At 44.4% G+C, this 17,287-nt stretch overlaps 1 protein-coding gene across 1 annotated transcript in view; it reads right to left on the bottom strand.

The window, feature by feature from the left end:
- Positions 1-17,287, bottom strand: part of LOC112559091 (fibrillin-1-like) — a 67,808-nt gene that overhangs the window by 41,203 nt on the left and 9,318 nt on the right. The gene's annotated exons all lie outside the window — the stretch shown is intronic.

Below are 17,287 nucleotides of genomic sequence, written 5' to 3'. Positions count from 1 at the left end.
AAGAACAGAAGAAAGCAAAGGAAAGGACGTCGGAACCACATGGGTTCACCTGAGGAGGCTGCCCAACACCTGGTCCGCTGGCGAGGTGTTGTTGCGGCCCTGTCGAGGAGTAACAAGGAATAAACTAAACTAAATTAATCGCTACCCTCCCCCTTTCCTTGTCAAACCCAACCCCCACAAACGCTGATTTTAAACTGTCAAAGAAGAAGGTGGCATACTTATTTTATAGGTCGTGGCACGGAGGCAACTGGGTCAAACACAAGTGAGCACATATTTGTCCAGTACGCTTGAGAAGGCCATTGTTCAGCTGCAATGGAAGGAGACTTCCGGTGAAACCGCTCGCAGGTTTCTTCAGCTCCCTACAGAAATAGACCGTTTTTAATGGTAGCTTATATGAAGATATGACGTAGGCCACTCCTCCCTCTCTCTTTTTTTCTCCTTCCCATCCTTGATACTTCCTTTACTCTCTCTCTCTTCATTCCCACTCTTTGTTTTTTTTCCCAAGAGTGCCACTTCCAGTTTTTCCATACTTGTTCACGTATGGAATAATATTGCTTATTGCTATCCTTCTTTCCTTTACAAATCTTAGGCATTACCTTGTTAACGTGGCTATTAAAGTTTATAACATGCATACTCAGTTATTTAGACTCGTTTTTATTCATTCCTAGCTTCAATAAATGATGAAAGATCCTGTCCTGCACATCTCCACGCTCTCACGTTTACTTGTCAGGGTCTGTTCTCAATGTGCTTGTTTGTTGTCTTCCTGTCCGTCTGTCTGTTCCGTGAGTGAAAGTTGGTTCATTAACCATTTCCTCCAAACGCAGGGACGGCGGGATAGGAAAAATACCTCGCAACGACCCCCAACGAAGATTATCAGCACTTACAATTGCAAATTTCCGGACCGGCATCCAACGTGCAAGTGTCCAACAGAAGCCATAAAAATCAGCAAGCGGAAACAGCTGCATGCGTTTTCCGAACATCAAGTACGACAGATGGGGAAGGATATTCTGGAAACAGGACAACTACCCTGCTAGTCACCCAGTCCTCCATTCTCCATTCTTAACAATCCATCGTCCAGACCTACTGGGTGAGGGAAGAGGGGGACAATCTATGCTGTAAGACATTTCCTGGTTTCCGCAACGAGCTTTGACGAGAAGCTTCTCCGTTGAATTGTTTTCCAGAAAGTCCATTTTGGAAGAGTAAGACGAAGATGTCAAGGTGACTTTCAATAACGAAGTTGGGTTTTCAACATTCGAGCGCTCGCCAGCTTTTCCCATTCCCCTCAACATTCATCATCCTTCGCAATGGCTGCCTTCCAGTTTTCTTCCCTTTCTCTGGTCCAGAACTCTCCTTGTTCAGTTGAACATGGGCTTCGCTTGAGTGCATTTCGGGGACACGACTGTCGGTTTGGGAACACGAGCGCGTGCACTGACGACTTAACGCTAGACAGCAGATGGATTGAAAAGATGATAAAAAAAAAAAACTTGCTGATTTTTCTTCATGGTAGGCTGGTTGCTTGAGTTTTACGCTGTACCACGAACTACGGGTATATCACGGCAAAAGAGAGAGAGAGAGAGTCTAGGGGTTGGGCAGGTGAAGAGACACTTTATCGAAACCTTCATGAAACAACCTTTAAAAAAAAACTGAACCTCTTCCAACCCTAGGAGGCGAGGATGTGAACGCTCGCGGCCACAGCAGAACACGCACACACGCACGCACACCCTTCCCTCCACGTACACACGCACACTCACACGCGCCAGCTTGAGAAAAGTCAAAGCCAAGAGCAAGTGTGAACATGGCCGAGGCCGGTCAGTTCGGCAAAGCATGCTGGGAAAGGAAGTGATCACTCTGCTCAAGGCGGACTAGCCCTCATATCCGGTGTCCGCGAAGCTGCCAGTTCCGGCATAGTTATTTTTCGCAGGTCGTGGAAGCGATAATTTGGAGGGAAGCAGAAGTGTGCACATATATCTGCCATCTATGTGACCGGACGATTGGCAACTCAGGCTCCCTGACTTGCGCTAATTTTAGACACAAGACGGAGGGACTCCACCTCCAACCCTCCCGGTCCCTAGCAAAACTAACAAAAAAAAAAAAAAAAAAAAAAGGCGTTGGCAATAATGGTGTGCAGATAAATAAACTAGTAAAGCATCTCACGGAACTGGGTTCCAATATTTGTTTGAGACAAGATGGCGTGACGAAGGAAGTAAATCTGTCTTGCCGCTCTTGTCTCGCTCTGCATTAGGGCGTTCACTCACAAAATGATCAACAGAATCTCACAAGACACGAGCATAAAAAAGACACGAGGCCCAAAAGCAGACAAGTCTCTTAGGAACTGAAGTGTCCAATGCCTATAGAGACCGGAAATGCCGGATCTGGAGCCTAAAGTGCTTATCATTAGTGCACACTTGGGGCTAATTAATGTAAGGCTCTCAAAAGTCGGACCCTCGCCTTTCTAAGCACACCATTACCGAGTTCATTTCGCCTGATGAAAATCAGCAATCTACGGAACTATATGCGTTACTTAACTCAGCATCGAGTTCGGAACACTCGACGATAACACCGAAGACAGGGAACTCAGACGAATTTTTTTTTTCTGTAAAACGGAGAGGAAATTCAGAAAGGATGTAAGAAGTTTCCGTTCTCTGAACTACACATACACACACCACGTGACTAACACAAGAAATGGAACAATCGGGACTAAATAGTTGATTGAGATAAGATAACTGGGACGGAATCATTGAATATGAGAAAGTAACGGTGCATTCAAAATTTTGAAAAAAAGTGGAAAGAAACCCTTCGTCAGACTGATCAGTACACAAGGAAGTGCAGGCACTAAGAAGAAGGATTTATCAGTAAGATGAAGTGTTTAAGGAGATACATCTGCAATGAAGGCCAATGACAAAAGGGACTTATAGCTCGGTCTTATGCATGCGACCACACATACATATATACACACACACACACGCACGCACACACGCACAAGAGATGTGAGACCAAAGGGCATTGACACGGATGCACAAAGACTTCGACATACTTGCAAGTAACTATTCTGTCGGGTTAGTCGCTGGGAGGACAGTGACTCCCACCTAAAAAAGGGGTAATGAAGGGGTTTGACGGAACAAGGATCCAGATAAAAGCTCCAATGGCATGGCAAGCCATGTTAACAGGTTCAAACATCTGTGACCGAGCCTGTTTCTACACGATCGGGGACATCACATTTTTACACTCATTCCGACCCTTGTGTCACTTCGATGGTTAGGTCTGCCGCTGCTCTGCATTCAGGACAAGGAAATAGGGTATCAGGCGTTCAGGTCTCTGCACAAGGGGTGTTGTTACTGGAGATGAAAGAGTGCGGGAAGAGGGTACAGGGTATATTGTCCCTTGCCCACCCACCCTTCCCCGGTGAAGCGTCAAGTTACAGGAAACCGGCATTTCAACGAAAGAAATGCGTCCGCATGAACTGAAGACGAAGACGGTGGTCCGATTCGTGTCTTGAGCTCAAAGGACGAGGCAAAATCCCCCCCAACCCCTACTCACACCCTCCGCCCCTATAAAGCCGGAAAAAACATAGGATCGCTCGGTCTCAGCTTCCTCTGCCATCATCTGAGATCCCAGCGGATTTTTTTGCTCCCCAGCCTACATTTCCTTGGCTTTGCTCGCGATCGTAGCTGTCCAAGCTACCAGGAAAAACGTGGCGAGGGAGAATCTCTGGCCCTTCAACTCAGGGGAAAGCGGATTGCGCAAAATACTTCCGTCATGATGTTCCAAAGATAGGACCAGCCCCTGTCGATCACGCCAGCACGGAGCGCCTTGCGTGAAGGAGCCAAGCTGCTTCGTGCCGGTGGCCCTCATTCGGGCCTTCTCGAGAATCCGGCCCCACTCTGTACGTCACGCTCTGACAGTTCCCAGGTCTCCCCATGAGGAACCTTGCGCTTCACCTGTTCGACAGCTCTGACGGCAAATCTCTCTGACACCCTTTATCAATCTTGTTCGCTCGCTGAAATTTCAGCCCCTTCTATGGTTCAAGAAGTCATTTTCAACACTAAGGAATCGATTTTACGTTGAAAGTAGTTCAAAATGAAATGAAGACAAACAAAATAAAAACAACAAAAAATAAACAACAAACAAACAAAGAAGCAAAAACAAAAAAAAAAAACAAAAAAAAAAAAAAAAAAAAAAAAAAGAAAAACAAAGAAAACAACAACAACAACAACAACAACAACAACCAAACAAACAAAAAAAACCAAACAAAAAATAAAAAGGTAGAGTGCGACATGGGATCATGGTTCATTCGTTCATTACTGGTCTCCCATGTATTTATTTAACAAAAAGAAATAATGACATTGTGCGAGAGCAAGCCGAGGACACAACGTTGGACACGCAATCAGTCTTGACACACCATGCCATTCCTCATGCAATGCTATCTGCATCGAGAAAGAGGCTAAGCTATATCAAATATTTTCATAGTATACCAACCACTTAGAACTCTCAAATTTCACTACCGTTGCGTCAATCGACCATTAGAATAATTTCATAAACGGCATCCAGAAATAGGAGATAGTGTGTGTGGGTGTGTATGTGGGTGGGAGTGTGTGTGGGTGGGAGTGTTATTACCACAGGCTTGTGCGGGCCTTGGTGCCAACATGATGATATGAACGAGACGAGTCTGTTCAACACAACGATGCGAGATTTTCCGTGAAAGAATGCAGTCCGGTAACAATGCATACCCTTGGATACCGACATGCAACACTGCAGACAGTTCAGTCGCAACGCCTACGCAATTTCCGGCGGCTGTACACGTCAAAGCACCTACTCTCACAGCCTCGCAGTAGATTTCCTCCCAATTCCTCCGCTCTCTTTTTCCGGCCTTGCGTGGTGAGGAGAATTAGGACTGTCTGTAAAGGAACTCTCCTTCCCCATCCCCTCGTGTGGGTGATGAGCCCTGGCATGTCGCTGCAACAACCCCACGCGCACTCACCCAGGTCTTCCCGGAAGCTGCATTTTCCTGCGTGCCAATAATCTCGCGTCTGCGCAGCCAGGAGTTTTGTCTGGATCTCCACAAGCAGGAAGCTGAGCTTGCAGGCGACTAGGCGCCGACAGTGTATTGCGTGTCCGGCCGTTGATGCTGTAGCGATCCATGGCACTTCCGGTGTACCTATGTGCTGCTCTCTTTTTCTCGCTGTGTGTGCATGTGCGCGTGTCTGCGTGTGTGTGTATGCGCATAAAGGATATTTTTGTATGTGTGTGTCAGTGAGTACATGCGAGGCGAAATGGGATCCGGTATGGCAAGACATTGCAAGCAGCGTACAGACAAAAACATACCGACCGAAAAGAAGAGCAACAAAATTAATCAGTAAAGTGACACCTGGGAAGCAGGAAAATACTATCCACAAGGCAGCATCGTTAAAATACGCAACCACCGCCTCCATTCCCCCACTCCTCCCTTCCCACCAGACAGAAACTTTTTTCGTGCTATGGTCACATCACCTACTCAATGAAAGGGAAGACCTATATCAATAAATACCACGAACTTGTATTAATGGACTACTTGCAGACGATTTTTTTCTCATTAACTACTGAAACGAGGCTGGTGTGCACCAGCTTCCTGTTGAGTCACATTCATGGTTTAAGCTCGCCGAGAACTTCAGTCCACACTTACACGTCTGTGATCAACGCTACTGGCACTCCGACACCCCACAAACACTGAACTCGGGTACTGATGTGCACCCGATTGTCAACAGAGGAAGCATTTCTTGATGTCAACACAGCTGTCACTGAAAACACAGAGTTGAGCGTTTTTCCTATGTTATCGAATCGAAAACTTATGTTGATGATAGTTCGAGACCAACTGACAAAGAAAGTGTTACAGCAGACTTTATAAATATGTTTGTGGTGACACTTCCATACCAGGTCTGATTATATAAGTATATACAAGTATATCGCATGGCATCACACGTGAAGAGTGGAAGGTCGGATGGATGTTTACAGTTTTGGTCGGTACTCTGTCACATAAAGCCCTGTTGCGGAAATGTTCCTGTATCGTCTCTGAGTTCAAGCACAAGAAAATTTTCTAGTATAAAATCACATTTAAAAAAAATATTTAAACAACTTCAAAACCATTTTTCGGGTACATACAACATAAATATCACAGACCATGTTAATGTCTTAATACCTCAAGTATCATGAATACATTGCAGAAACATGATCTTGTAGGAAAACCAATGTTTGACACTTGAACTGTGTTCACGGGATTTTCTTGTGCAGATTTCTGACAGGATGTAAAGGTGTAGTTTTGTCATGGGAGAGCTATTTTACTTCTTTTTTCCGATAAAATTTAACTTTAGTGGCGGAGAAGGAGTGAAGTATACTCGGTCTATGTGACTGAGAGAGAGAGAGAGACGGTGGCATGAGGTAGAAAGAAAAAACTGAGAAGTGTGTGTCGGGAAATAGGAAGGGGAATTGGTGTTTTATGCCGAGCCAGCAACTAAGGCTATATCATGGCAAAGCAGCTAGCCCTGTAAACAGATCCCACATGCAAAAGAAAAGATAGCGAGCCCGAAACGAGATCTGAACCCAAGGCAGCCAACCCTCACTGTTTTAGTGACCGTTGCGCCACCGGGCCTTCCAAAAGACTTTAGTGGCTAGGGAAGGAAGGAGATGTTCTACTCTTACTCTAAACAGGATCACAGTCCAGCTTTCAAAGTAACCTTTTTCTCAGAATCACTTTGAGGAGATTAATTTTGTTCCAACAGGATTTTCCTGACGACAATGCATCCCACCCTTCAGTGAGCTTCCTTTATTCATCGTGTCGCACGATCTGAGAGCCAATCTGCCTGTTGTTATTGTTTTATTTTTTTCCCCTAAAAGGAAAAGACTTTCCTTCATCTGGAATTAAATCTATTAAAGGGGTGGTTTCGGTGACAAAGATAGGAAGCTTGGCCAGTGAACCGTCGCCCTTTCAAGGAAATGTTGGACAGTTTTCGAAAAAAAAATTTAAATTCACTACAGGGTTTCGTTTTCGTACATGAAATGTCACCTGCAAAGGTTATACAGTTTTTCTAAACTAAAAATAAATTTGAAAGTCTTGGAGTACATTACAATTTTTCGGAAATATCAAAGGAAATGTCTGAGATGGTAAGGTGCAACTCAGGTGTCAGGTGTAGCGGCGGTAAACAAATGACGCACATCTGAAGTCAGTGTCATTGTTACAGGTGTCCTCTGGATTATCACCTCACATCCCCTCCTGGTGCACCGAGTAGTCTGGCGAAGACTTGTCAAGCTGCACCACTCATACTGGTCCCCCTTTGGTTACTATCTGGAAATTCGGCATTTCGTGAAGGAAATTGGTCGCAGCCCTGTCCAAAGAAGGACTCGGGAAAGAAAAATTTGGAAGAACCCTCCGAAACTTCTATGTACGGCCGTTAGTTATACGAATTCTGTCGATTCTAGATTAAGATATCCATTTTCTGTAGCGTTTTTAGGAAAGTAGTTCAGCCACCTCTGTATAAAGATGCGAAATGCTTGTAGCTCTCTCAGAATTTTTGGATTTTTCTAGCACAAAAGATCATAACCCTAGCCTCTCCCAGAATAAATATTTTCTTCTGTTGCTACGAGGATATGATTTTGGCCGCTTCAAGCATGTTTTCTGTTGCTTTCATGAATACACCTGAAATCTGAGACATATCCTTGCAGTGATAGTTCTGTACACTGTTTAGACTGTAGGCGCTCCTTTCCCTTCTCATCCCCAGCTGTTTGGAAATCCCTGCCTCTTTCTATTTGTTCTACGTCTACCCTGTCTACATTCCCTTCAAAGCCTTCAAATTTGTGACTAAGTGACAATACAACCCGAGGAAAACAGACAAATGGAGGTCAGTTAGTGAAGTCAATAGCAAGCGACCAGACGCTAGCACCGCACGCTCAGGTAAAACTCTCAGGTGACAATGAGCATCGACACTGTTTTGTTGTCTGATGACTGATGACAAACGCCGAAAACTGCGCACCACGGGCATGAAAAGGGTTAGGTGAGAAGAATCTGCATGTTTCCTAAGATTGATTGGATCCTAAATACTTCAGGATAGTTAGAGGATGGGAGGATAGGTGCGAGCGTATGTACCTTCTTACGCAGGCGCTTGCATTTTAACACGCTAATGAGGTGTTCGTCAGCAATTTAAAAAAATTAAAAAAAAATTGCTGTCTTGTTTCTGCAGGTTTCTGCTATGTCGTTATGCCCTTCATCCTCTCATACACCTGGTCGAAAAGTTTGTAAACAGACAAATCCGTCCCCCTTCCCCTCAATCTCCCTCAGCTCCATCCTCCGGGCTGTCTGGTCTCCCGCAGGCGTTTAGTTGGTGAGAAGCGACGATGATCAACGTACAAAGGGTTAAAGTACTAGTCCGCGGCCTGTCGGGACATTCTGCTCGAGTGCAATCAGCCACGCGGCCCCGACTGGGGAGACTGATGATGGAGGAGGATGTTCGGAGAGCGAGAGTGAACACGTTTATCCTCCCGACTTCCGCTGGGGGGCTTTAACGACCTTATGCCTGCTTCACATTGTATGACCGATCTTCCGTTCGACACGACCCACGAGCTTGGAGCTTTGCAGGCCGACTGGACTTTTTCCCACACGGACTTGCGTGAGATTAAGTGCAGCTCGAACGTGTGTAGGTGCTGCTGCGGTTGGGTTTCATTGGGGCTAAGAACGAGATTTCCCCAAACGTTTTCCCTGTTTGTCGGTGTGAGGATGCTTGTCTGTCTGTATGCACACATGTACAAGTATCTCTTGCTTCATATTTGTCATTACTATAACGGGATGGAATAAAATAATTTTATGTCGCCCTGAGCATCACGCAGAACTATATGGGTCAGCGTGCGCGCGCACACACACACACCGAAACACGCATGCACGCACGCTCACACATACACACAATCGAATTAAAACGTTGATCAATTTTGATCAAAACCGTAGAAGAATGAGAAATTGCATGGTTTTTAGGAAGCAGATACTGCTAGAGAAGCGGTGTCTGATTTATGCAAATGTTTGATATAGATAAGCAATATGTAATGTAAGAAAATAACAGATTGTAAAGATATGATTTGATAAATACATGAGTGAATCAATCAAACCAAATCAACCAATTATTCAAAGTTATGAATTAAGAAAGTTTATTATTAAAAGAAGATCAGATTAAAATGTTATATCTCTCCCTGACACACTCATACACACAATCGAGAAAAACTAAAAGAAAACTGAAGTTCAGACAAAAAACTGAGTCAAATAACAGACTCAGAGACAAAACAAAGATGGGAAAGGAAGAAAACAACTGTTGCAAACGCGACACGTTCTGGATTTTAAAACTATAAAAAACCTACCAGATGAGAGAATCTCGAAAAGACGGGATTTGCTGATGGCAAACGACTGCCATTATAGCTACACGTCTCTTCAGTGATCACGTGGTATGTGAGGATGCAAAGCCTAGTAAAAAGGAAGATATTTTAGTCTGTTTTTGGTCAGACTACTCATGATCTTTCGCCAAGCCCATTTCTTGGAATTCGTGTGTATGCGTGTGTATACGTGTGTACGCGTGTGTATGCGTGTAATTGCGAGTCCTTTTTAATAATTCCTAGCGTTATCAACTACCCGTCCCACAGCTCCGTGGCGCAGGACAGGGCTCTGATAAGGATTAGTGATCAGTGATCAGTCATCTCGGAGCTTCAGACGGAAGGAAGCGTGCCATCTGCTACACACATCGCGTGCCTGGGTCGAGCTGGCATTGTTGTACGTGCACAGTGAACACACACACACACACAGACACGCGGCCAAGTGATTTCAGAGATTTCCTAGATCGCACGCGCGGCTTTTTTTTTCCTCGCATACGCTCGCGTGGACTATAAGTTTGGGTAAATATTCCTTCACCGCCAAGCACAAGCAAACAGGATGCTGAGTTGTTGTTTGTTTTTTGTTGTTTTTTAATATTTTTGGCTGTGGAGGCTTTATCGGTTACAAGGTCAAGCAGTTGCACACGTGTACATATGACGTAACTGAACGTATGACGCAGACATGGGCGACACACACACACTCACCCGCTGAGCTAGGCCCCGCACAAGGACAACTCGCAGGACCTTTGACCCCTGCAAGAGGAACTGTAATGTACGGTGTGAGCAGGAAGTATATCCAGGCCAGACTCTTTTGGAGAAGTCTCTCACACATCTTGTGTCTTGGACAGGAAGCTGGCTACACAATGAACGGCGGATGGTACACTCAGGAGCATGTGGCCTTGTTAGCGGGAACGTCCAGGAGGTGTCTTGTCTGGAGGGTGAGCACCGATCACCCCTTTTTGCAGGATGGACAACCGACAAACGAAAACCTTGCCTTCCATAAGAACCATCAACTTACAGCCATACACTAAGACAAGTATGATTTCCGCCAAGCAAGGTCTTCGCCCAGGAATTGACGAACACGTCGAGGTTTGATTGCCGAGGTCGTCACACGTTCTCTGGAGCTCGTGCTGAAGGGAAGGAGTCCTCCAGTGTACTCTGAGTAGAGCTGTTGCTTTCACGCCGTCTTGCCCGACAACCGGTCACTAAGTGAATTCTTTGTCCTGGGTACACCAGAGGATTTAGAAGGTTCTAGGAAAGGGTTGAGGGGAGAAGAGCCAGCAGACTTGCCATGATTTACACCGGGACAAGTAGAATGACAATGCCGAAGCCTACAGGAAAAAATGTATACAAACCCACGCTTTGTTCTCGAATTTCCGTAGCTTATACTCGTTATAAAGAACACATTCATCTTCTACAGAGTTAAAAACCTGCATTGACAAGAAGCATTTAAACGTACAGCGGCATGCCGTTACTCTACACATAGCAAAATGCCGTAAATCTCCTCACAGCTTTTTCCTGTAACACAACAGACTAACAGCAATGAAAACAGATGTAGTCATGGTAGTCATGGATACAGGTCAGAGATGTAACACACAGTTGGAGGGATACAGGAAGTCACAGTGCTCGTGTTGCTGAGCAGATTAATGTGTTTTCTGTATGCGTGTGAGTGCGCATGTGTTACGCTTGCTCGAACGTTTGTGTGTATATATTTATATGTGTGTGTTGCTGCTCGAACTAGGGTCACTACTCGCTGGGAATATTTCCAGAAAGGAAGTCGCCACGTCCTTGAAAAGCTTCTCAGGATGAATTAGCGCCTTGTTGAACTGTGCGTCAGTCGTGACGGCAGCCATACTAACCCGGATGACGTGAAATTTCTTTCTCACACAAATTACGTCACTAAGCGGGAGACAAAATAATGTCGTCATAATGCTACGTGTGTAGGGAGGGGTGTGGAACCCATGCACACGTGATACACAGCGCAACCCCCTGCTTCCCCTAACCCACCCTCCTACCTCCCCTCAGCCTTATTAGCCGCGTGTGAACGGGGCCTTAATCTGTGAGGCAACCGGATGGAAGCACAGGCTTTGGCAGTTCCCGGCAAGGCATCGGAAGCGCACAGGGAAATTGCTCATCTCTGACCCGCTCTGCCACACTTCCGGACCTAGCATTTCCGCTGCTGTGGAAATTCAGCGCCGCGCATGAAGTGACTGGGAAAAAGCGCTGTGAGGGAGGAAGACCCCAGTATGCATCTGGACAGGAACACTTCCAGCAGACTCTGTACCCCGGCTTGGTGAGTAGTCCATCAGGCACACGGTGTGGGGTGTGGTAAGGGAGGGTGGGTGGAGAAAAGAAGTGTTTATGCGTGCGTGGGTGAGCTTGTGTGTTTGTGTTGTCTTTTGTTGTTGGCGCCACTAATATCGATTCATCCATTTCATCAATACATTACCATTATTATCTGTCAATCGTCATTATAAGTAATAATAATAATGATCGTCGTCGTCGACATCCAGTCATTATCAGGATGTATTGCTTTGTTCATTTCTCCCTGTAGAGGCGATAGGAAAGTCAGTACATGGCTGGGAAAGGTGACAAGAGGTCATCACAACCAAACACACCCACACACCACGTCCACACGAAAGGTCACAGACACACCGCCTCTAAATTAAAAGCCACCATCAAAAACTTTTGCCGCCTACTCATCGTCAGAATCACGACAAGGAATATTAAAGAAAAGAAAAAAAAAAGTTTAAAGGAAAAACTGACGTAAATGATGATCATTAAAAAAAAAAAAAACAAACCAAACCACTACCCGGCCTCCTCAAAAGAGTACGACGACGGTGACAAAATTGACGATAAACACGAAGAATCAATCGTGATATTAATTTCCACATTTGTGAAGGAATCAAAAGATTTAAAAAAAAAAGGAGGAGACTCTACTAGGCATATCTTAACTGCTTCTTTCAATTATTTTATTACCAAACAGTTTAAAGGAACCTCAGTGATCGATGCGAGAACTGTGCCTGCATTTAAGAATAAAGGCACGTGTGTGTGTGTGAGAGAGAGAATTTTACACGTCCCTCTGAAACAAGGAGGCTTGACAAGTTTCCGGACATAAAGTGCGAAGGTCGCTGACGGGTCGACCTCACCATGTCTGTCCCACCATTTCCTGGAGGTGCCGGCCGCACAGCAGCGAAGTTCATGGAACGACAAACATAAATAATAAAACTAAAAAAAAAAAAAAGTGTGAGAAGTTTTGCCGCAGGTATTTTGATTAGTCCAGGTGCCGTGTTTATACCGACTGCTGCTCGACCTCGGGAGGTTGTACGCCACGACACATCCGAGATCACGACCTACGTGCAGATTTACTCCCTGCAAAATCTGCAGCTGTCCGATGTTTACACCCTCGGCAGCTTCTTACACAAGCTCAACACAGCGCGGGTGGAGTCGGTGCTTCACTAATTTCTTAGTAACAAGATCCGCAAATTCCCGAAGATGTATGAGAAGTCATGTCGGTCTGTTCCCCAGCGAAACCACTTGAAGGACTCCGGGCGGGATGGGTACAGGGGGGAAAATTGAGTGAAGGGGGCGAAAATAAAAAAAAGAGCTTGAAGGAGGGGCAGGTAAGTTTAGTCACCTGGATTCTGATTCTTAACTCTTTGGGTGGCTACGAACTGCCTACAAGGAGGGAAAGACAGCAACCGAATTTAAATGAAATAAGAAAAATAATCTGAAAATACAACTGAAATGTCTCACACACGTGTAAGATGGGAGCAACCCACCCACTAGTCTAGTTGACTGTCACGGCAATAGGTACAGCTGGGAGGAAACAGGAGGCAGTCATGGGACTCAACGTGCTCCTCTCTCCAACCCCTGAGTCTAACTATATCCACCCCAAATATGTTCATCCTTGACATGCTTCCTTCCTGTATTCGACAAGTGACTCACCCGGTGCAGTGTTGTACACCGTATCAAATATAAGCTCGACAAATTCAGTCGCTAAATCTTCTTTTTCCCGTTGAGACGACTTGTCATTGGTGTTTTGAGATAAAAAGGTGCAGTAAGTAAAGGCGTTGACACGACGTGGACAACCTCAGGTTCTACAACGGAGTGTGCACAGAACCAGTGAGATGAAACTGAAACCTCGACCTAACAAAGCCACATTGTGTCGTCTGCGCAGTACACCCGAATTTTACTGGAAAACTTTCTTTACCAGAAGAGGCATTTATTATCTAGGTTTGTTACTGGATTGGTTAGGTCTGACAGTTTCGGAATGAGAATTTACCGGTTATCACATAAAAGGAGAATTGACACACCCATGTGAACCTTTGCAAGTGTGTGTGTGTGTGAGAGAGAGAGAAAGACTAAATAGAGACAGAGCGAAAGATTAATACAGGCTCAAAACAACCATGAAATGTCTGTAAAAGTTATTTAATGTTGCTATGTATGTGTGTGCGTGTGCTTACGTGTGTTCTCACACGGCATAATTGTTGGCCTGCCTACTGGGGCTCTATGAAATATTTGAGCTGATTTCAAGTGTACCTCTGGGTGGAGCACAATGAACTTCCGATACTTTCCTTAAAAGCTAAAACTTCCTTTGAAAATACCGCGCAGGTACTTGTTTGACAGAAACAACGTCGGGGCGACACGGCGGGGGAATCCCCCAAAAAAATAAGGGGTGGAGGAGGGGTACTTTCCTCCGGTGTCTGTATTTGATGTTTTTACTTAACAGTGTTTCTTTTTAATCCGGGGGTAGCAGTTTCCATTTAGTTTCCAACTACATTGGACAGCATGACTATCGTTACCAACATTCCGTGGAAGTTTTCTCTGATGGCTACTTTAATGAGAAGAACAGAAAGGTGCGCGAAGTCAAATGTGTTGTCGACTGTCAGAGTTTTTTTTTTTTTCCTGTGACAATTCCCTTCTGCTCTTTTTGATTGGATAAAGTTTTGAAGGACATACCAGCAGAAGCACCGTGTGTGTGTTATTTCACTACTAAAAATGCAAAAATCTGTCATTAAAATTCCACCTATCCTTATACCTCCGGTGTTCAACGTTCATTCGTATTTCAGTTTGCAATGTCTAAGAAGGTTAAAAATTCCTATACGGGGAAAAATGTCTCTAAAGGGACCCCGAATTAACTGGTAGACAACAGCGACCTAAAACCTAAAGGTCTCAAGTGAAGGATGACAACTAAATTCTTACTTAAATCTTAATTCCATCCCCTCTCTCCACCCACCCCTGCAATGAAGTGAATGAGGTGTCTGTGTATTTTAGGCAACATAACTCACACATGTATAGCCATGTATCGGCTATACCAATGACCTTTGACTCGGCTAGCTATTGAAGCAGGTCAGATTTTCCACCGCTTTTTCCTGCAGATGAAACGAGGCCAAGGCTGCAGCACAAAGACAAATACACAGGATGTTTCTTCGCGACGGATGCGGATGCAAGGATGTGCGGTTTTCTAGGAAGACAAAGACTTCAGTCCGCGATGGCACTTGTCGTCCAAGAAAAATAAAACAGGTCACAGACGACATGCTCGTGCATGGCGATCTGCTGCTGCTTAAAATTAACAATTCAAACTGTCGAGATTAGGATGAGGCGCCACCACACGGTCCATAGCGTGGTAATGGACGCGACGGACGGACGGACTGACGGACGGACGGACTCGTAGGGACGAGCGTGGACTACAATTTGGGGGGGAAAAAGAAATCAATGAAAGACCAGGTGGGGGGAAGGAGGGAACAAATCGCCACTCAATGACCCAGGTGTTTAAAATAGCCGCAAGGTCACCACTGTTGTCGTGTTGTTGTCAACACCCTCTGTACACTTGCCGACGCATAAACACTTCACGTTGTGACGCTGACTACATCATCGCAGTTGTATACTCGTTGTGTGCTCCGTGTAAATAAATACCTATAGTGTTGGGAGGGGGACTCCACACAGATGTTTCGTGGAGTAAAACTGACTTTGTAGTGAGCCCTAGTATATGTACAGCAATATATAGTATATGTACAGCAAAATATACAACTTTTGTGCTGTGACAGGTGAGATGCTGTAGCCTGGTGGTTTGGTGCTAGACTGTACAGCCGCTGGTCGGGGAATCGAAGTATGAAAGTGTCTACCTTGTCCACCCAGTCGCAGCTTAGCAGAAACGGGTATCTGATTTATCAGAGATGATAAAGGCGGCGAAATGGGAAGGGTGATAACTACACACAATGAACACACTTCTACTGTCCTACGACCTCTAGGCTGTACTACTCTACGCTCTGATTTTTTTTTTTCAAACATGTAAAATGAAGCTGAAGTAATAAGTAGTGAAACAGGCTGTACAAACATCCATGGTATTGTAACATGAAGTTGACTGTGTTGTAAGCCTCACGCCGTGTCAACATTTAACATCATTAATGTTATTACCTACTAAACCTGTCTGTTATCATGATGCTAGTGACTAGACACACTGAGCATACACTGTGTCAGTTCTGCTGAGTAACTAGGCATTGCTCATGAAGGATATCTGAGGAGGGTTTATTGTACACTTTACAATAAGTATTAATAAGACCCACACGACAGATTAAGACGAAGACATGATTCTTCTACTGTTCACATTCAAAGAAAAAAATATTCTGCTTGATAACTGGCTAGCGATAGATCATATTGTCTGCTCGTCCTGCTGGCCAGATGTGGGAGAGATAACGAGATGAAACCTGTAAGATAAACAACTCGGTTTCCCGCCCACAAAGCAGGGAGGGCCTTGCACCGAGGGGCACTCCCCTTCACACGTCCGGTATGACTCGCATGTCTACACAAAGACAGGGATTATTGTAAGGTTTTATCAGCTCTTGCATGCTCTCTTTTTATTATTATTCTTTTATCTTTTCATGAAAGTTGGACAAACCATCAGGGAAGGCTCTAGGCTTGTGGCGGCCCTGGGCAGAGAAAGAATCGGGAGCCTCTGCGCCCGCCAATGTCATTAAAACCTAGTGGCGGCCCGTGATATTCTCATAACAGCAGAATGTTATAATACTACATATAACTTACTGCTTCCACTCTAGCAATATTAGTAAATACAGTGTACTAATTAACAAGAAACACAATGTTTTTCTGCCACATTTCCGTCAGCTGTGTCGTTATTTTCTCTTTCTGTTTTATATTCAATAGATATTGGAGTGGCGGCCCCAGGATTCGTCGGCCCTGTGCAAGGTACACAGTTTGCACATGCCCTTAAAAACCGCGATCGGAAAGTATAGCCTTTATCAGAGTTTATCCATTGTTAAAAGGTCTGAAGTCCTGATTTTTTTTTATAGAAATACTCGTAATTATCCTTGACTACCCGACATAGTTTTAATCGTATAGACCGGAGTATAAGGATAGCTTTTTGATTTTTGGTACCATGCGGTTAGCGTATAAACACGGTTTCAAAAACATAAAGACCTATAATATACAATCATATAACTGACATTTTTACAAATAATTCCTTAAACTAAAAAATACTTAGCTTATATATTTGTGGTAAATTTTAGTAAAAAATAGTGTGTGAAACGTTCTGAGATGGGCGGTCAGGATATTCGTGAAAATGTGTCACAAGTCATGAAATTTCCTTTTTAAAGTTCTTCTCACACTTTCAGCATACAAAAGCACAAAATACAATAATATGCCACATATAAGAGATATGCAAGTTAATATGCACTTACCTGTTTTTTACGCTTTTTTGTGTAAATCCATGTCAAAATGGAGCAAATTTAAAATTGAACTACATAGTATAGCACTACATAGTCAATGCACAAAATGTGAGGGTGTAAGTGATTAATCTCAGAACTAGCACCGATATTTAATTAACATGCAATCTTTAATTTAATCAGAAAACGGAGCAGTTTGCTTAATAATTAGAGTTTGACAATTTTTAAAT

This window comes from Pomacea canaliculata, linkage group LG3, assembly GCF_003073045.1.
Source record: "Pomacea canaliculata isolate SZHN2017 linkage group LG3, ASM307304v1, whole genome shotgun sequence".
Taxonomy (NCBI): domain Eukaryota; kingdom Metazoa; phylum Mollusca; class Gastropoda; order Architaenioglossa; family Ampullariidae; genus Pomacea; species Pomacea canaliculata.
The sequence above is the reverse complement of the archived record's forward strand: the minus strand, read 5'-3'. Positions and strand labels throughout refer to the sequence as shown.